The following is a 21354-nucleotide window of genomic DNA, read 5'->3' as shown; positions in this document are numbered from 1 at the left end:
AAATGCTCTCAGGCACGCAGTATAGAGGAAACAAATTTACTGCTTTCTGTGCTTCAAGTACCCACTATATGTCCTATTTCCAGAACAGTCATCTTTTAAAAGTGCTTCCTACCTTTCCCAACATTTTGACCAGCCTGCAGGATAAGGACTTGGTAAATGTGTACCCCAGTGATAACACTAACTTCAGAGAGCCCTTGTTAGAGCCAAGCTGATCCTAAATCAGCATGCTTACCTCAAATTTATCAGGGCCACATAGAGAACAACCAAAGAACCATTAAAGAAACTCATACATCAATAAAACTATTACTGCTGCTTTGTAGTTGGATTGTGGAAATATTCTATTTTCACAGGTGTGTATGTACTTTGGGACCAGGCAGGAGAAACTTCCTTATTTTGCAGAAAGGTAAGATTCCAATACTGGCATAACTTTAAATATGTCTAAACCCAAATAATATTTTTAACATGTTTTCTGGAAGAGGAGGAAGCTTATTCCTATACTTCTAGTTGAAAATGAATTGAATTTGCTTTCTTCATCAGACATTTGCCCTGTCCTTTGAATTCATAAAATTGTCTTTAGAATAGAATAAAATAGGACAGAATAGAATAATAGAATATTTCAGTTGAAAGGGATCTACAGTGAACACCTAGTCCAGCTGCCTGACCAATTCAGGGCTGACCAAAAGTTAAAGCATGTTGTTAAGGGCATTGTCCAAATGCCTCTGAAACACGGACAGGCTTGGGGCATCGACCACCTCTCTATGGAGCCTGTGCCAGTGTTTGACCACGCTCTTGGTAAAGAAATGTTTCTTAATGTCCAGTCTGAACCTCCCCCGGCACAGCTGTGTACCACTCCCACATGTCCTATCACTGGATCCGAGGGAAAAGAGCTCAGCATCTCCCTCTCCACTTTCCCTCCTCAGGAAGCTGCAGAGAGCCATGAGATCACCCCTCAGCCTCCTTTCCTCCAAATTAGACAAGCCCAGAGTCCTCCTTCAGCTGCTCCTCACAGGATATGCCTTCCAGCCCTCTCACCAGCTTTGTTATCCTCATCTGGACAATTTCAAGGACCTTGTCGTCCTTGAATGGTGGGGCTTAGCACTGCACATGGCGCTCAAGGTGAATGTGCACTAATGCTGAATACAGTGGGATAATCACCTCTCTTGACTGGCTATTTTTGCTGTGTTTGATGCACCCCAGGATGGGGCTTGCCCTCTTGGCTGCCAGTGCACACTGCTGGCTCATACTGAGCCTGCTGCTGACCAGCACCTCCAAATCCCCTTCTGCAGGGCTGCTCTCCAGCTGCTCCTCTCCCAATTTATACTTGTGCCCAGTGTTACTCCATCCCAGCTACAGAAACTCTGTTCTAGGTGTAGAAGTTCTTAGCCAAGCAATGTCATTGAGCTGGTATTAAGTTTATTAAGTTGAGGTCCAGCCATGATAAGGATGAACTCCCCCTCTCCTCAGGAGCGAAAAACACTTGGGAAGGCTGTGAAGATGACATACTAGGAGTGACTCACAGCAGAATGGACTATGAAGTCAAATTGGTTAGCCTTTGAACTCAACCTATTTCACTCTTACTTGTCCTGGAGTGTGCTGACCAGCCAGGTGTATTTCCAAAAAGTCTGCAGTGCACATTTGTTTTCTATCTGTTGGCACTGAGTTGAGAGGCCTCAGACAGCTGCTCCCTGCACAGACAGCAGAGCAGACACCCCTACAGAGGGTGATTAAAATAACTCAGCAGCTTCAGCAGGTCCACCTGGAAGTTAGCCTGGCAGCAGAAAAATAAGGTCGCAGAGTTTGCAGATTAAGAGCACAAGGTTCAGTTTGCAGGTTAAGACACCCAAATGCAGGTCTACATGTGGCTGGCTGGCTGTGCACTCAGAGTTTAAACTCTCACTCATATAAGTAGAGATCAATCAATCCACTTCACTGAGTGTAGAAAACTCACCTTAAAGAAGTTCCCTATATTTGGTCTGTTGATTTACTCTGCAGGCTCCACTGACTCTAATGGCCAGCCCTCTACTGAATGTTAAACCCATCTTAATCCAAGAGCTGAATCCTAGACGTTGTCTCCTTTATGCTATGAAATATCTTAGATATGGTTTAAATCACAGATGTGTGAATACTACACATAGGTCTGGGTAATATGATTACTAAAGTATAGCCTGTTTCTGATGAAAGGCAAAGTGATGAGAATAATCAACAATTAACACCAAAGGATGGTATATAAATCCCACTAAAACAATAACTTTCTGAGAGCAGGCATATAAATCCATTTCAGCGAAGGGTGCACTCTCACCCAGAGTACTAAACTGTGACATAACATCATGTTTTTTAATAAATGAAAAAAAGAGCTTATTTCATTAGTGATATTCAATGTTCCAGAATGGCAGGGACAGCACATACCCACAGCAGCGTATCTGCAGCACAGCTTTGAAGTATGGCCTTTTCAAGAGAAAGTTTTGTGGTTTTCAGTGAAAACTAGCAGAGCACTGCAGTGCGCACCAAACCCTGTGTAGTCAGTCTCTCAAGATGCAGGTAGCTTACCAAAACAATGGTAGAAGATCACAGAGCATACAGCAAAGCAGAGGGTGCAGACCCAAGAGCTGACAATGGCTGCACCACTGCTGGAGGTGAAAGCAGCAGCTTCAGATCTGAGACAGCTGCTCTGCTCCACATGGATGCACCAGCATGCACTGGAAGAGCAGAGAGTATCTGCCCCATACATACCCACAAAGTACAAGGTAGCTCTTTTTCTGAGATACAAGGGCTGGAGATACAAGAGATACTAGACAGTTGTTCTGACAATCAGTGCCAGCAGTCATTGTTCTTCTTTGTTACAGATGGATACAGCAAGAAGAGGAGAGTGAATGGACTCTTGCTGTAATGAGAAAAAGTTTGCATGTCATGAGGATCCTCAGTGTTGACCTGAGTGGAGGTTAAATTTCAGACGCTGAGACATAACAAGTGTATGTGGGAAGACAAATTTTGCTAACAAAAGATGCAGATAGCATGATTACTGGTCTCAATCTGGAGAAATGAGCCTGTAAGCATCACATACAATAAGAAATAGGTTTGAAACCAACTATTACCACTGTTTAAAATACTCATCTGCATCTGCATTTAAAGCTGGGCAGATTCAACCCAAATCCTTTTCAGAAAAATACCGATTTAGTGGTAGCCAAGTACCTCAGAATATTATTGTGGTATCACCAAACAGTTCATGCAAAACGAAAATCTGAAAAATATTTAAATCTTCTGTTCTGATGCTTGCTAAGTGCCTATTTTAACAGATTTTTCATTTATATTTTTCCTTAGCTGAATTTAAAAGAAACAGTAAATGTTCAATATCAGATCAAAATATTTTTTTTGTTGGGCCGATTTTTTTTTATTTGCATTTTTCTGTTTTGGTTGACCAAAAAAACCCATGAGACAGGCATGGTTTTCCTCCATTTCCTCCAAAGTGCTTAGTGGCTGAACCGGTATGCTCAACACAACAGTATCCTGACGTTAGAAACTACAATACTTGGAGTAAATCCTGCATTCACATAGTAAATCCAATGTGGGGACCCTCCATGGTCAAAGCAGAGATTTGTTCTACACAAGAAGCCAGTCCTACAGTTTCTTGTGTGATGAACTGGCAAATTACCTTCTCTCTGGAGGATTTAAAATCCAAAACACTGCAGCCTTACATCTTAGATCCTGATACATAGCTTTCTATAAATCAGTCCTCAGACCGAGAAATCACCATGTGAAAAGGAACCACTGCAGCTGAAAATCTGTCCTTTCTCCTCCAAGAGCTCGTCTTAAAAACAAAGCGAGATGGAGAAGCATGGTTGCGAACAGCTGCTTGTTTCTGAGCATCACAGCTGCACGTTTCTGAGCATCACAGCTGCACAAGCACATCTACTCTCCTTTCCTAGATATGCCCATGCTTTCATGAGCTTGCTGATTGGGGCTCTATCCTTTAGGCTTGGATTTCCAAGAAGCCAAGGGAAGGGGCTGGCTGTGATTTACACTCAGTTATGTGATCTCCTCTGGGGAGAAGAGATCAGTTTCAAAGATAAAAATTTTGGTACCCAAAGAAATGGCTCAGCTGTTTACTTGCCTTTCAGATATTTAAAATGTAGAGGACAAAAAAGGTTATCTGCAGGCCAGTAAATCTCTCCAAGCAAATAATAATAATAATTATTATTATTATTATCCAGGTCTACAAAACCCTGAGAACAGCCTAAGAATTTGCCTATGCTACAGCCTGCGTGGCACAGACAGGTGACTGAGCAAGTCACAAATTAATGAATTCTTAATACTTTTTTTTTTTTTTCTATCAGTGAGCAAAACCTGTGCAGCATGGCACTGAGCACAGGCTAATCTAACCCACTGTGAAACATGCTGGGTAAGCTTGCGCTGCTTCAGCAAGACTCTTTCCTGACTTATTTAAATAGCTCTGCCAACTCCACGGTTTGCTGCGGTTGCGGAATGGGTGTGCTATAAGAAAGGAAATGGCTGGCACTTTGAGCTTAACCATATGCCAACAGTTCAGAAAAATCAGGAAAGAACAAATCTTTCCAAGGAGCTCAGAGAGTTTGGGCATGTGATGAATGTATTTTCAAAGGCTCTTGAGGACTAACAAATATAAGTAGAAGTTTTATAGCACTTCAGAGTGCTTTAAGCCTGTATCTGCAGCACTCCTTTTTACAGCCAAGGGAATGAGAAAGGGCAGCGGAGGGGACTGCCAAAGACACTACAGCAAGCTGGAAGAACAGGGCACAGAACTGGGACTTCACAGGGCTCTGCTCAAGGAGGCTCCATCCCAGGATCTCTGAGAAATTTAAACTGTGTTCACTGATGCCCATTCTGTTCCTATTCCCTAAAATGCCCAGAAGTACTCGGGTATATTGCTGTGTTGATACAAGCCCTGATCATTACGGATCTGGCTGTGAACCACGGGCAGGGTTTTCCTGTGGGCAGGGAAAAGACTAACACTGAACTTTCAAAACAGTCCCTTCCCAGAAAAGAAGATGTTTTGAGAATTCATTACTTTGTAGCTCAAGGCCAGAAAGCCTGGCCTCTCTGTTTCACAGCTCACAAATGTTACTGGTATATCCTGTCTTGAGCCTGGTAACTTGTTTTTGGCTAGATTATGCATAGTTCATTTGAAGATCTCAAAAGACAGAGAAGTCACTGTTTCATTTTGCAGTTAGTTTCAATGTTTAATGAGTGATTAAAAAGCTGCACCTAATTCCTTACTTTACTTATCTGGCTTCCCACTGTTAATTCTTATTATGCTTATCTTGATTGAATGAAGGACTTCTTTCATATCTGGTGCTTTCTCTTCATTAAGATACTTTAAAATTGAACACTACTTACCTTTCAGCATACTTTTGATAACCTTCACAGCCTGAACTCAAAAATCCCATTTATTTTCACCAGCACTGCATAGAGAGGCCTGCCCAGCAAAAAGCTGGGAGCCAGCACGAGCTTTGCACACACCAGTCAAAGGCACTGCCTTCACAGCTGCAGAGAGAAAGCCACCTCTCAACAGATGTGAAGAAGAGTAGATTATTAAGAAACTTACCACAGATATGTGGAGGACATCACATGGCAAGGACTTGTGCTAGGGCCACACAAAATTCACTTGCAGTCCAAATTTCAACTGGATATTGTCCTCTCTCCAGCTTTAGGCATCTTGTCCAACTCTTGAATCAACTTGGGGCTCTTTACTGAACTATCTATGGCTTTTCTGCATGCTTTGAAAAATGTTGGCTCCAGAACCAAACATAATATTCCAGTCTCACTAATGCTTAAATCATATCTTTGCTGCCACTCAGCACTCCCTGTTTGCACTCCAGGATCGTGTTCACCCTCCTTGCCAAGTTATCACACTGGGAACTCAAATATATTGCTTGTCCACAAAAGCCTTTTTTTTTTTTTTTTTTTTTTGAGTTGCTGCCTTCAAAAACACAGCACTCCTCTTTGTTTAGAATGGTATAATGTTATATTTGGCTGCATTAAAATGCATTTGGTTTGAACAATTCCAGTTTACCACAAGATTAATCACTGTGTAAGACAGCCCTGCTCCCAGCATGATTTACAACTCCACCTGCCTTTTCATCAGTCACAAATTTCATCTGCTGTGAGTTTATACATCCATACAGAGGACCAATGAAAACAATGCCTAGCTCCAGGGCCACCGCAGATCCCGACAGCACCCCCTCTGAGACACTGCCTCAGACAATAACTCTGCCAGCGTTTATTTTCTGACATTTGTCAGTGGAAGTTGAACCCCCCTGTTGAGATCACCTGTGCTGGGCTGAACTCAGTGAGCATCTTCCCACCCCAGGGAAATACATACCCTCTAGTTAGGAGTGTTGTAACTGCAAGATCTGCAAGTTCTGAGCAAGTCCATCAGTGCAGTGGAGGCAAAGTGTAGATCATGTTGGTTTATGGTGATTCATATGTTTGAATGTCAAATTTAACATTCTGCTTGACACCTTTCACTAGCTGCTGGACTAATTCCTGGTACTCCTGATTATTAATGTTATTAGCTGGGGCTCTCTTTAGGAAGCACAGAACTTTCAGTTTGGATAGGAGAAGGAAAAAAACCAGAATTACTAAGTCTTTTGGACATTTTAGAAAATACAAAATTGACAGGTGACAAGGCAAGCTGTAATTTATACATGTCCTGAGGCCGTGTCACAGTCCTAGTAACGGCTGTGTACTCTGCACACATCAGAGGCAAGATACACACCTCAGAAACATGGATGGATAGATACAAAGAGCATTTAAGACAATGAGCTGTCAGGTATGTTTGCATCTTACTCTAAAATACAGTCTGGCAAAGTAATACAAGAGAGACAGCAGTCAACTGGGCCAACAAAACCAAGAGATTTAGGAAATGCCTGGAACAATGCACTGTTTGTTACTGCAAGTGAGAGCAAAGGCTCAGAGGCAGACAAGACCAGGGGAGAATGGTATGAAAAGATGTAGCGCCTTCCTGAAAACAGCAGGATGTCATGGCTTGCAGCTCAGCTCTCCCCTGGTTCACATAAAGGCAAGCAGGTGAGCACTGCAAAAAGAGAAGGAATATGCGACTGGGCTGAGTTTGCTATGCTATAGGTAAAACCAGAGTTTTCTCATTATGATCAGACAGGGGTTTGCATTATAGGTCTAGCAGGCACTACAATTCTTTTTTAAATTTTCTTCTTTGAATAAGATATTCATAAGGGCTTAGTTTTACAGTGCAAATAGTAATTGTGCAAGTGCCTCCATGTTATGAATACTAACTTACACTCTGAAGATACTCAAATAAATGGGAGAGAGAGTCCATATCTTTATTTTGTATGATAAAGGTACAAGACTAGCAACAGGGAGATTTGTATTCCAGACCCTGCTGTGCCAAGACCAGCTAACATGGTCTTAGTCCTTTCTTCTTGGTACTTCTCACAGCACTTTTGAGGATACACATCACAGATGGAGGAGGAAAAGGGTGACCGATGGGGGCTACAAAAGTTCCATATATCAATAATGTCAAAGGCAACACTTCTGTTATTTTCAGGAATGCATTTATGTTTGACCCTCAGCTAGGCAGACTAACAATCCCACATAACTCACTCCCACAGCACCTCAGAAACCAGGGAGTGGAGGACACTTCCTGGCTCCAACTCCCAGGAGGAAGCACTTGTCTCTGTGGAGCACGCTGGAGCTGGGAAGCTGGACAAGTGCTAATCCTCCCGTTACACATCTGGCAGCAGTCAGCACAAGCAGCTGAACTCTTCCTCCTGCCATTCTTGTTTCGGTCAGCTTAAGCTGCAATCTTGATTGATAGTGTTTCACTATTTAATACCTGAGGCTCTACTTCCTCTATCCCTGTTCTTAAAAACTGGCATACTTTACAGCATTTGCAACCAACTAAATATTTAAGAGTGCCATCAAGCGGCCAAGTGGGGGGCTTCCAGGAGGCACATGCCATTCAGAAATCCCCAGGATCATGCAACAAATGGCCATCTACAAATGCGCTGCCTTTGGATTATCACACCAGCCTGCTGTTACTGCAAACAAGTGAGGCTGCTAGCATTTCAGTATTGCTGACCTTAAGAGCTCTGAGGGGGATGCACACACTGCAGGACATGCTTATGTATTCCATAATTGAAGGACAGGGACATTAGAGTTTTATGATAGTGCTGTGGCCTCTTGAAAGCAGACAGATGCCTGATGAGATGGACACGTACAGCCCAGACCGTGGAGGAGGCAATTAGAAATGATGCTGCAGCTCTGAGGACATTTCTGAAGACATTCGGCAGAAGACCCAGATTTGATTGAGGAGCGAAGAAGCAGTAGAGTTATACACACAGGCCAACCTGCAGTCAATTTTGCACAGGCATGTACTTTAAGACACAATGTATATTAAGAGCAGCCATTACAGTTCAGATACCTGCCCCTATTCCGTTTTCAGTAGTAGTTAGCATCAAACGCTTAAGGAACTGTAAAAAACAGGGCATTAAAATAGTGATATTTTTTCTAGAATACTGCCTAGGCCCCTATTAATTTGTGCTTAAGCATCTCCCAGGTCCCTAATGGTCCTCTTCCCATTCCCCTGTGCAGCCAGCTACCGATCATTAAACCTGGACAGTATCTTTCAGCATTCCTCTTTGTATAAGGCTGGAATATACACCACATATTCAGTTCTTCTCACAGTAATTTGGTCTTTTTTTTTGCTTGCTTCTATTTTTAGTACATGAAATACTGTGCATCTCAAGCAGATATGTGAACTGTATGATTGGTGGTTAGTATAAGTGGTTTTTAAGAGCTACTAAAAGTAGATTTCAGACAAAAACTATTAGTTTTCTAAAAAAAAAAAAACCTGAATGAACAAAGTAACTTTTATATTTGTTAGTCTTAAATAAAGCCAGCTCACAGTCTTGGTTCATGTCCATTATCTTTTGTCCTTTCACTTGATACCACTGAGAAGGGTCCAGCTCTGTTTATGTTGTTCCCTCCCATCAGGTATCTATATACACAAGAAGAAATTTCCACCTTTCTCTAGTGATAACCAACTTTATAGACTCCCAGCTCTGGGAAGCCAACCCCTATGTAAACCAAACCCAACTACAAGTCTGGTCAACACCACAGATTCAGTGTGGGAGTTAAAGGGGAGTTTAGCTCCCCATTACCTCCTATCCCCACCAGCCAGGCTGTGCTGGGCGCTCTGGCTTCCCTTCAGCATCTCTGCAGCAGAAGAAGCCTGGGACTGCGTAGCATCTAGAAAGTATGTGCTGCTCCAGGGATCACTCTCCTATCCTGTGTGAGACAAGATGGGGAAGAGAGTGCACCTGGGCACCTCCCCTGTACATGAAGGGATTGCATCTGGCCCTGGGCAAGACAAAGCTAAACTGCCTGGGAAAGTGAACGCAGCAAAACACTCAGACACTTCAGAGAGCCAGTACCTACCATGTTACAATCCAGAAAAAAAAATCTCCCAGTGTTTTTCTGGGGTGATCCTGTTCATCTGAGCACAGTCTTACAGTTTGGACACAAAGATACAGTCATACAGCACCAAGGTGCCAAGGAAGGCTGAACCAAACGTCTCCAAAGTTCAAAATCCTTGGCATCCACAATGTGGCATCCGCAGTATCAGCATCTCGAGAATCTACTGTTCTGGCTTCTCTTTTAAGAACTCATTTTTTTATTTTAAGAACAATAAAAAAGCTGATACAACTGTCTCTCTATGAAGATCTCTTACACAGTGCTGGAAAACATTTCATCAGGCACCAGCAGCTGGAGAATGCCAATGAGTCCCAGTCAGCTCTCTTATACCTGGAAGAATCTGATGAGAATAACTCAGGGCTGAACAAGCAATACCTGCTGCCGTTCTTTTATGGCAGGCGAGACTCTTTCCAACAGCAGTCACTTGCTAAAATTTAGTAATGATCTAAATCCAGTGTGATAATGTTGAAAAATTAAGGATGCCTAGATTACCCAGTCCTACACACAGAGTAAGCCTCAAGTTCTTCATACAGGAAAGTTGTATTCTCTTGATCTTATAGCCAGGAAAAAAGAAGTGTAGAGGAGCTGCTGAAGACACAACTCAAAGCAAGTTACATGATTCACTGCTTAGATTCCTCACTGATACAAAGATTTAAGGATCCCTGGTTATTTTTTCATGCTTTCCCTAGTTGACTTCATCCCACAATATCCTAAAACTCACGTTTATCCTCTCTTACGTATATTACAGCAAAGGGATACCTTTGACAACAAAATATGCAGCATTCAGAATAATTTAAAAAACAAAACCAAAACAAACCCCCAATCCCCACCATAGAACATGCAGAGGTTTTTTACATTGTTTTGGTGTTACAAGTTTCTATACACTGAAAGTTTGGTCTACACTTATTCTTCAATGATCAGAATTTTTAACGTATTGCTGATAGAATCTTAACCTGAAGTGGCCTATAATATGAGTCAGTGGAGGTTAACGTCCAGATATTCCTGCGTATATTCTGACAGGTTGGCAGCCTAGCAAATATTACCAAGCATGAAATGGAGAATTGAAAACTGTGATTGAGTTCTCTAAGTGGGGATCAGCAGAGAAAAATGTTATATTGAAAAATATGTCATTTTGTTTTGCAGCAGTAAAAAACCAAATGTAAGCTAAGAAGAGTTTTGACGTCTCACAAGTTTCAACTCTAATGAAAACATCAAATTAGATAGATTTACTTCAGGTTTGTACTGATCCACTCTGCTGAAAATTGATGCTCACTCATCTCCAGAACAAAAGACAGAAGAGAAAAGTCTTTGAAGAAAAAGTCTTTAATGAGGCCTTATACAATTTCTTTGTACCATTTTGCCCTAGGAATAATGATAAGCTATCTCACTTCAGGAGCTTATGAAGTAACTTACATATTGCTAGAATTAATGATGGAATGAGCCCAACATAGATTTATAAATTCTAAGGACAAAGGAGATCGTTGTGATGAATAAATCCTGTATTTGTTCCTATGCTTAATTACTTCCACCATTAAAAATTCAATTTATTTCCAGCTTTCTGAGTTCTCTGAATTCTACTTCCAGTTGCTAGATTCTGTCCTAGATGAAAAAGTAAGATGAAAGAGTTCTGTAAGATATCTCCTTCCTTTCCCTAACTAATGGACAGTAATCAAATCACTATTTAAACTTTTCCTTAATAAGGTAAGTTGAGCTGTTTTTCACTGTAAGGCAAAGTTTCCAAACATAAGTCATACTGTGGCTCACTCTGAACTGTTTTCAATTTTAACATCCATTTTGAAGACTGAACCGTTAATAGCTGGATACAACATTCCAGTAAAGGAATCACCAGCATCATACACAGAAGTAGCACCTCCTCGCTCCTGCTACTCTCTAGTACGTGAATGCATACAGCATCCCATGTCAGACCTCCTAAGACGCACTCCTGCAACTGCTCTTCCAGATTTAGCTACAAGTTTTCTTTCTCAGAGTGTACATCAAGATAGGAGAATATTTTCAATTCCAGTTTCATGACTGACACAAAAAAAATCTAACCACAGGCTGCTGCTAAAAATGCTGAGCTCCCTTTCTCTCTGCTGTTTTTTCTTCTTCCTCTGTGTTCTAACCCCAGTAACCCTGTCCTTGCTGACCTGGCTGAAAAACCAATCATTTTAAATAGCGCTGTAGTCTTAGGGTACCGATGGTGATATTGCATGCATGTAACACTCAATCTATATAATTAGCAGTTCTTAAATTAAATCTAAGGAGGACTAGGAATTTAAAGCTGCCCAGTGACCCAGCTCTCTGACTGGACACTAGCGAGCAGACAGCTGACTTAGCAAGCTTCCTGGTCTTTGGAGGAGCAGGGGATGGTTAGGACTCTCCAAAACATAATCATGGTGTGATTGCACAAGTCTGGAGAAGCAGCACTCCAAGTTAAAAAACATCTCTGAAAAAAATGCCTTTAGAGTCACTGCCCCTCTACAGGAATCAGTGAAATAGAGCCTTCTGTTTCTAGGACTGCCCTACGGGATCTGAGACGAATGCAGCTCTGGATACATGCTGTCTTCTGTGGGTCCCTTGGCTTGACTTTTTCATCAGTAAGAATAGAAGTAGCATTGCCTGATCTGATCTGGGAAGACACAGACAGTCAAGGCAGAAAGGAGCTCTGGTAAGTAACTAAACCAGGCAAGCAATCCTAGGTCACCATGGAGGAGCCCTCACATTCATTGCCTCTGAAATCAGTCCAAACAACAAAAGGATAACTGCAGCACCAGGCTGGAAGGCAAGGGCAACTAGAAACTACCTCTGCTGGGAAAACTGCAAACAGGTCATCCAGCCCATAAGTATTTCTGCTTTAACCCTTCCTGTAAGCCATGTTTGTCCTGGAGGAGGGTTGGATCTTCTCCTTGGTTTCTTTATATTTCCTAACAGCTAGATGCCATAGCTGGAGCAGAAAGGGCTTCAAATGAACAGTAGAAAGCTGACCTCTGGTGTTGGGAGCAGAGATATAGAGAGAAGACAGCAAGGAAGGCAAGCTCCTGTGCTCCTGAGCCCTGCTTCGCAGTCTGTGTAGTTCTTTGATAAGATTCGCTCCTTAGCATCAATTCAGACAAATGAATAAAACCAGATGATGAATAAAAGCAACATGTAGCAACAGGCTACAATGCTTGGCAGGAGTATTGCTGTTTTCATTTCTATGCTTTCATATCAGTTCTTCCTCCACAAAGTATCTAATCAGCCAATGCTGACAGCAGAAAATTAATGGTTTCCTTCAGAGAGCCACCTCATGATGGCAGAGCGCACTGCGGGATTGTTTGTAAATATTTGATTAGAAAAAGCAAGTAAAATTAGTGTGAAAATATGCAAGAATTAATGCTGTGCCACTATCCAATAGGGACATTTATAGTACAGAGGTGATGCCAGCCAACATTAACACATGTGGTACCACACCAATGCCTTCACCAGCAACTCTGGCTGTACGAAGCCAGCGTTCCCACAGATTCAGTCTGTAAACAGCTGATTGACAGGAGCTGACATAGTTTCCAAGGGATACATTGGGTGTTTTGCTGTGCTCCATCTCTACACAGTACACAAAAGTGCAGGACCATCCTCAGAGCCTTTGTGTATTCTCTTATCCCTCTCTTTGCCAATTGAAATAGGGGACGAGGCTCAGTGTGGGAATGAGCCCTGTTTCCTTGGTACTGAGCGTCCTTTGAAAATCTCCCAACAAGGAGCAAAATAAATAACCAGTCATTAATCCATGCATGTTTTTCTGTGGATGTTTTCATGCAACAGAACCCTGTTCTGGGGAGGTGTTCCCCTGCAGGAATCTCTCTTCAAAGGGAGGGACATCAGTAGGGCATAGTCTGTGATGAGCTTCAAGGCCCTCTGCACGCACATCCGCACAAGGAATTAAAAGGTCCCTGCTGCCATAAAGCAGCACAGCTACAGGAAAGGAGACTCTCCTCCAGGAAGGATGTGTCCTTACTTGCCCACCTGGCTGAAGTGGGAAATCCCTCATCTGGTTTCCAATACAAGCTCTGTTCCTTTACTTCTGAATTTCAGGTTTGGAGACGCTACACACGTTGTGGCAAGGGGTGTCACATGCAGTCTTGCAAGGTTTTTCTCCAGCAAGTGAGTGCCAGTTGCTGGGGTTGGGGTAGCGACAGTACCTGCAGCTGGGGTTGGGGAGAGGGACAACCGGGTTTACTGGACTGTGTGGATCCCATGGCCTGGCACATCAGACCCAAAGGAGTATAAGGCTCTAGTGGACACTGGTGCACAGTGTACCCTAATGCCATCAAGCCATGATGGGGCAGAACCTATCTGTACTTCTGATGGGTGAACCCATCTGTACTTCTGTAGAGACAGGGGGATCCCAACAGCTAACTGTACACAGGGGACCCTTCTGTTGGGGGGTTTGCTCAGGGTCGAAGAACAACAGGTGCCAATAACGGTGCACAAGGGCAATATCACACCAACCCAGACTCCCTGACTGCTGTCCATAAGCTGGTATTTGTATGTGGCATTGCTATCATGCCCGTACCTTGGACAACAACTCCCAGAATTAACAGTGGCACCCAAAGTGGGGCTCGAACCTACAATCCTGGGATTAAGGGTCCCATGCTCTGCTGACTGAGCTATCTGGGCTCAGTCTGGCAAGTGAGTCTGACAATGCTGGGATAAGCTGCTTAAGAGGAGATAAGAGCCCCCATCCTCTTCCGCTTTAAGACACTGATCTTAAAAGTGCCACACATTTGTCAGACAGAAGACATTAGGCAGAATTAAACTTGTCCTGATATAGAGAAATGATTCCTGGAGGCCCACTCCAGCCTGATTTTATATCATTCTTTAACTTTATACTTTGACTTTTGTATGAAAAGAGAGGATTGAGTGCACCCTCAGCAAGTTGGCAGATGACACCAAATTGGGCGGGAGTGTTTATCTGCTGGAGGGTAGGAAGGTTCTACAGAGGGTCCTGGACAGGCTGGGTCGATGGGCCAAGGACAACTGCATGAGGTTCAACAAGGCTCAGGGCTGGGTCCTGCACTTGGGTCACAACCACCCCATGCAAGGTTACAGGCTTGGGCAGGAGTGGCCGGAAAGCTGCCTGGTGGAAAAGGACCTGGAGGTGCTGGTCGACAGCCTGCTGAAGATGAGCCAGCAGGGTGCCCAGGTGGCCAAGAAGGCCAACAGCATCCTGGCTTGTGTCAGACATAGTGTGGCCAGCAGGACCAGGGAAATGATCGTCCCCCTGTACCTTGCACTGGTGAGGCTGCACCTCGAGTTCTGTGTTCAGTTTTGGGCCCCTCACTACAAGACAGACACTGAGGTGCTGGAGTATGTCCAGAGAATGGCCACGAAGTGGTGAAGGGTCTGGAGCACAAGTCTGATGAGGAGCGGCTGAGGGAACGGGGGTTGTTTAGCCTGGAGAAAAGGAGGCTGAGGGGAGACCTTCTCGCTCTCTACAGCTACCTGAAAGGAGGTTGTAGCCAGGTGGGGGTTGGTCTCTTCTCCCAAGTAACAAGCGACAGGACAAGAGGAAATGGCCTCAAGTTGTGCCAGGTGAGGTTTAGATTGGATGTTAGGGAAAACTTCTTCACCAAAAGGGTTGTCAAGCACTGGAACAGGCTGCCCAGGGAACTGGTGGGGTCACCATTCCTGGAGGTATTTAAAAGACATGTAGATGTGGCGCTTAGGGACATGGGTAGTGGTGGACTTGGCAGTGCTAAGTTAGTGGTTGGAGTTGATGATCTTAAAGGTCTTTTTCAACTTAAACGATTCTATAATTCTAAACCAACACTGCAATAGCCAAAGATTAAAATCAAACCGATATGCTAATCTACAGTTTCTTCCAACAAACAAGAAAAAACCTTACGTTGTAATGCAGAAAGCAGAAACCAAATACCTTCCAAATGAAAACAGTGGGCTGATTCTGATCTTGTTTATGTGAACAGAAATTAGATATAATTCCATAGCCAGACATGCTGGTAAGCGTAGGCATGAAATCAGAATACAGCGTAGTGGCATTTTAGATATTGCTTGATTGCCCTCTCTTACCCAACACAGAAAATTCCAGTAAGGTGTGTTAATCATCCTAACTGACAGTAATCTTTCATTGCCCAGTTATCTCAGTCATTACATGTTTTTTTCAGAATTCCTGCTCTGCAGCTGTTTGCCCAAACTAACAACAATTTCTTTTTTCAACTTAGCTGCAAGTCACATTCCCTCCTTTCTCTTAACTAATTGTGCAGTTATGTAAATACCTGTGTTAAGTAAAAGAAAAATATGCATGATTAATAGTGCAAATGGCACCCAGTGAGGCTTAGAAAACTGATGACTCAAGAAATAATATAATTCAAATTGGGAAAACAATAGCTTGTTAAAATGTGAATCAGCTGGTGGTCAACATAGAACATGGTCCCAACTGATTGTCATTTGTAAATTAATTGAAATTTCCTTTTGGTAGCACCTACCTTGAGAGTCCAGTTGAAGTCATTTCTATACTGTAGCACAATTCAAGAAACAGCATTACAGTCTTAGTATTAAGCCTGGGACTACATACTGTCAGCTGTAATGCCATATGCAAGAAATGATAAGAATTTGTTTCAAAGAAGAAAAGGAAATTGCAATTTTCAGAGCATGCTGTGAAGCTTGGAAGGATTAGAGGCTGTCAGAGATCCTGCACTACAAGAGGCATATAGGAAGAAGCTAAGCTCTGATGCTTTTAAAGTATGGGAGATCCCAGTGGGGCTTGGGGTTTGGCTGGAAATCTTGAAAGCCCTTTTGCAAATCTGAAAATGTAGTTCAAACTTTCCTTTGCAAAACTTAATTAATTCTTCTCAGTGGGAATCCAAATTTGGAAAATTACATTAAAAAAAAAATCATAAATAGTTCAGCCAGAACAGCAATCTAATCAATATAGATAAACTGAAATGCTTTAAAGGAAGCAAATAAGCAGGAAGGAGCATCAAACTAGCAAAGCTGGACCAGACCCATGATTTACCAATGATTTCCTATTGTATTCCAGGGACCAGAGTACATCTGTGAGTCGGTCTCACAAGACACGTGAAATGGCAAAAGTTGCAAGTCATCAGATCTGTACAGCCATAAATGCACTGGGATTCTTCTCAGATCACACAAGTCCACTTACTTGGGAACCACTGCCGCTACCTTCATGAAGGGACACTGCTTAGAGAGCTGCACAAGACATCCTAATAGATAGGAGCCACAACAAGGCTGCCAATTCCTGCAAGTTTATCAGGAGTGTTGCAACAGCAGGAGTGTTTCTTCCAAGCCCAGCTTCATTATTTAAACACAAGTTGTGCTTCTGCTTTGTTTCAGAACTACACATTGCTAGCCCTCACAGCAATAAAGGAAAGTTTTAAAACACCAAACAGATTCCATCTTGAAAGCATAGGAGGCAAATAAAAAGAAGTCAAGTCTTATCATTTGTAATAATCTCGTGATTTTGAGAGCCTGCTCTGTGATCTCTGGATGATCAGACTTGGCAATACCATACCATCCTCAGGGAAAAATTTCCTAACTACCAAAGAAATTTTCCCTATTCCCTGAAACATGAACTCCCAATGCCTATTAGCATTAACTTTTCAATTTCTAGCTCTTCCTCTTTTCTCACTTTGGTATGTCAAATAGCTTTCTGCTGAAGACATCATAAATCCTTATGTTGTATCCAAAACAATTTAAAATAAATTCTTTTTATCATAGACAAAGACATACATATTCCATCACTACCTGTCTCCATAAATTCTGTCCCACAGATCACTTTAGTTATCTAGCTTATTTTACTTTAAGGGCATCTATCAAAAGAAACAACTAGTATTTAACATACTTGTTAAGTTACTACATACAAATAGAGACACATTTTTCCTATAGTGGTTTGTAATAAAAAAATATTTACATACATGGCCTTGCCTTTAAGGGTGACTATGGCATGCTGTGTAGCAAGGGGCAGATCAAGTCACAGAGAGAAATTACATAGAGGAAGTTTTGCATGCTTTATGCCATGTGTTCGTGTTGATAATTTACTGCACTATAATGTGACTCCGGGGTTTAACTGACATGCAGACTGCTCACACTAATTCATGCAGCAGTGCTGTATAACTCACATTCTCTGCATAGATTCTTCTACAGTGCCCAGCATTTTGGTGTGGGAGTAACTAAGTTCAGAAATAAAGCAACGAAAGTGGAAGTTGGGTTCGTAACTAGCCCATCTGGCCAGTGTGGTGCTGACAACCACACCACTGCTAATCATGTCTGTACAGAAGGTCTGATCATGAGCTCTGCAGACCTCATATACAGTGATTTATCTTTTCCCCATCTGAGTTAGAGGAGACACATAATTTCATCTTAGTGCACAGACACAAAACTATTATCACAATATAAGGTAATCTAACCCAAACAAACTGATTGGAGCAGCATGTTTGAGGGTACTTAAACATTACAGCTTAAAGACATAAAAATTTATTTCAAGCAGGTATATTCACTAGTTCGCAGACCCAGAGCAACATGCTCATTAAGAATTCCTGCAGCACCTTCTACATCGCAGGACAGAAACAAGGATGTTTTCTATAGCAACACACAAAATCCCCCTTTCATTCCCAGGGAACTGCTTGCCAAATTACGGACTCCACACAGGGATTCACCATTAACATGCCTCCTTAGCTTGAAAGACTCTGAATTTAACTGGAAAATGTAGATCACTCATTCATGTCCAAGTCTGCAACAGTTAACTTTAAAAAAATGATAATGGATTTCTATACAAATTATTTGTATGATCATGGAGTTTTTCAACAGCAACACTTCACTACAGAGGCTGCATTCCTATAGTCATGAAAGATTAACAATAGCTCTATCTTCCTACCAAGGATTTTAAAACTTTTAAGCTTTAATAGTACTGAGCTGATTAACCACAGTAAACTACGCACTGGCAATAAATAAAACTTATGGAGTCAGTGGCATTCCTTATCTGTGTGGCTGATTTCACAACCACAGTTGCATCTGAGAAACAGAGGAAATGGAAAGACCTCAGGTCACTGGATCCAGACCCTTTTCCTGGCAGGCAACCAGAGCAAAAACATAGCATACCAAACTCTCCCTTAAACTAATATATGTGCCTGCACTTGCCTTAAAGAACTCTAATGCCTCCTTGGCATTTATCAGCCCTGATATACTTACAGAGCGCTATAGAGGCTAAACAAATCAATTAATTTAGTCTTCCCTTGCATGGAGGCTCTGGAATTCCTCTGGAAAAAAGAAGCCATATAAATCTGCGTTACTGTCAGGTAAAAGGATTTTACAAAATTCCTATCCTTTGTGAATCTACCCATATTAGTGAACCTAATCCCTGAAGTCCTAATGCAAAGAGTTAAATCAAGGCCAGATCTTCAGCCTTGCTACTGTTATGTCTCAGATGATAGAACTCAAAGCACTCAGATTAGGAAATATGATTTGTAGTCCATATGTTTTAGCAATGAAAAGTAAAGCAAGCAGAAGAAAACCAAGTCCTTTAAAATACGAGTTAATATGGAAAAATAATTAAGTATCTGGTATAAGTAAATACACTATGGCTAAGTAATGTTGACTTGTGTTTTATCCAGACTTTACTTTGCTATTTATCTACCTAAACATGGGTTAGCAAGGGAACAGAATATATGTTGGGGTGGGTTGCAGGTATCATTGGCCGCTCCCTAAGAGGTGGGGAGCTGACAGCCAAGCACGATAACACAGCCAGTGGTGCAGTGGCCTCGGCAGCCAGGGCTTGTCCCACTGCTCTTGAGCAGTGATGCTGCTGAGGGCAGTCAGAGCCACTAGCACCCTTTACTGCACTCAGGACCCTGACAAGATTTTTGCTACTTAGACTAGAGCGTGAGAAGTAGATTTGATTCCAGGACTTTTGCTATGGAAAAGTCAAGCTATGATGGATGATAATGTAACCTTAGTATTTGGTGGGAACAGGAAATACAAACCCAAACAAATAGTGCTTGGCTAATAGAACATGGGCATAAGAACAGCTGTATTTCAGAAAATGAATCTGACAAAAGAGAGTGTAAAATTATGTGTTTAAGAGAGAGCGTGTAGAGCTGTTTTGCCTGTCCTCAGTATCTGTTGATCATCTTCTCCTGCTGAGTCAAGGAGTGTCTCAGTGTAGACGGGTGGAAAGTCTTTTTGCAGATACTCATTACAAGACCATCACCTTGGCATCGATAACAAAGAGAGTTAGCCCATCCCTCCTTGATTTCTGTTGTGAAAATGCTAAAAAAAGAATTCCCACAGTAACTTAAATATAGCTGTTTCCAGGGACAAAGCTAAGAAAGGGAAGGTGTCAGACTGGCTTTTTCAAACAGGTAAGTCTCTATGGCACACGAACATTTAGCTTCCTGTGGATAAAAATGCACTAATCAAACTCACTAGGCTAGACAGAAAGGTAAGTGGGTGGAAGTTAATGGGCTGCAATGCACTGGAGACATAACAGGATGGCTGAGCAGCTCCTTTGATCCCCAGGCTCTATAAAATCTGTTAATACTTCTTTTTCCCCAAACACATCAACAGAGCTCTTTACTATTTCGTGCTTAACAAAATGCTACAGGAAAAGATGATGTTATGAGTTGATTTAAAATTAAATTAATTAAAAGGTTAAGGCTAGGAAAAATTAGGTAAAGAGTACAGAATTAAAATTACAATCAGTAATTAAGTCACCAACTGAAATTAATCTTTCATATGATTCATTTAATGTATTATACTTATTAGGTTATATTTACTAACAGACTTGACAGTATAATAGGTACTGTCAATTTTACACTCCCAGAGCCTGTATGTGTGGTAAAAGATATTTGGTATTTGAAACTAGATTTTACAGTGTTGTAATTTTCAGTGTAATTACATTTAATTGACCACAATTAGTTGTCTCAATAAACCAGATGTATGATGGCTTAAATTTCTAACACTGATTCCACTAGGGAGGTTTTTCAAAGACTGTCAGACCATGGAAGAGGATACAGACATTTTGCAAATTAACTTTAAAGCCTCCAACGTGAGACAGTGCAGAGAGCAGCCTCTAAAAATATTAGAAGAGTGAATAAATCAGACTCCTGAAGAATATAAGGTATAAAGAACATAAGAATTTTCTACATTAAATATTGATTTAAATGAAAAAAAAAAATGGCTGCACGAGATCAAAACTTAGAGACAAATATCACATCTTTAAGATTTCCACATTTTAAAATTTCCAGAAGTTGGGAATTCACCACATGGCAAAACTAATTGTTCTCAATTACCCATCTGCTATTAAAAAGCCACACTTTGTCTGGCCTGAATTTATGTAGCTCCAACTCTTCTTTGATCTTGTTACATCATTTGTCTGGCAGATTAAAGATCTATTTGTTATATGATCTGCTTTCCCAATGCAGGGAGTTAACAGACCAACTACCTAATAAGCTTTTCTTTGACAAGCTGAACAAACCAAATTCCTTGAATTTGTTTCCCAGGTCAGAAGTCCTGTTCTTAGATCATTCTTTCATTCTTTTTTGAGCCCTTCCCAGTTTATCACCCTTCTGCTTGGCATGTCACGAATGGTGAGCATGCCTTTCCAGGGTGGTCATTGCAGCACTAAGCAAAAAAGGCTCTTTTAGCCTCTCAGTTCCTTTGCAAACCCCTCTCTCTATAGAGCCAAGGATCTCTGATGCAGTACAGCACTGGGGTTTCATCGCAAGCTTTTTTTTTAAAAATCATAGCTTCTCAAGATAGGGCTCCCCCCATATGGTTGCATGGCTTGAATTTCTGTGAACATGTGGTTGGAAGTGGCGAAGTTCCCGCCGACTGGAAGAGGGGGAACATAATCCCCATTTC

General features: G+C 41.9%; 1 protein-coding gene and 1 non-coding gene across 4 annotated transcripts in view; both read right to left on the bottom strand.

Moving 5' to 3' along the window:
- DNAI1 (dynein axonemal intermediate chain 1) overlaps nucleotides 1–21354 on the bottom strand; it is a 157361-nt gene that overhangs the window by 81724 nt on the left and 54283 nt on the right. The gene's annotated exons all lie outside the window — the stretch shown is intronic.
- Nucleotides 14064–14136, bottom strand: TRNAK-CUU (transfer RNA lysine (anticodon CUU)). The gene has a single exon. It is a non-coding gene; the product is annotated as a tRNA-Lys (tRNA).

This window comes from Grus americana, chromosome Z (genome assembly GCF_028858705.1).
Source record: "Grus americana isolate bGruAme1 chromosome Z, bGruAme1.mat, whole genome shotgun sequence".
Taxonomy (NCBI): Eukaryota; Metazoa; Chordata; class Aves; order Gruiformes; family Gruidae; genus Grus; species Grus americana.
The sequence above is the reverse complement of the archived record's forward strand: the minus strand, read 5'-3'. Positions and strand labels throughout refer to the sequence as shown.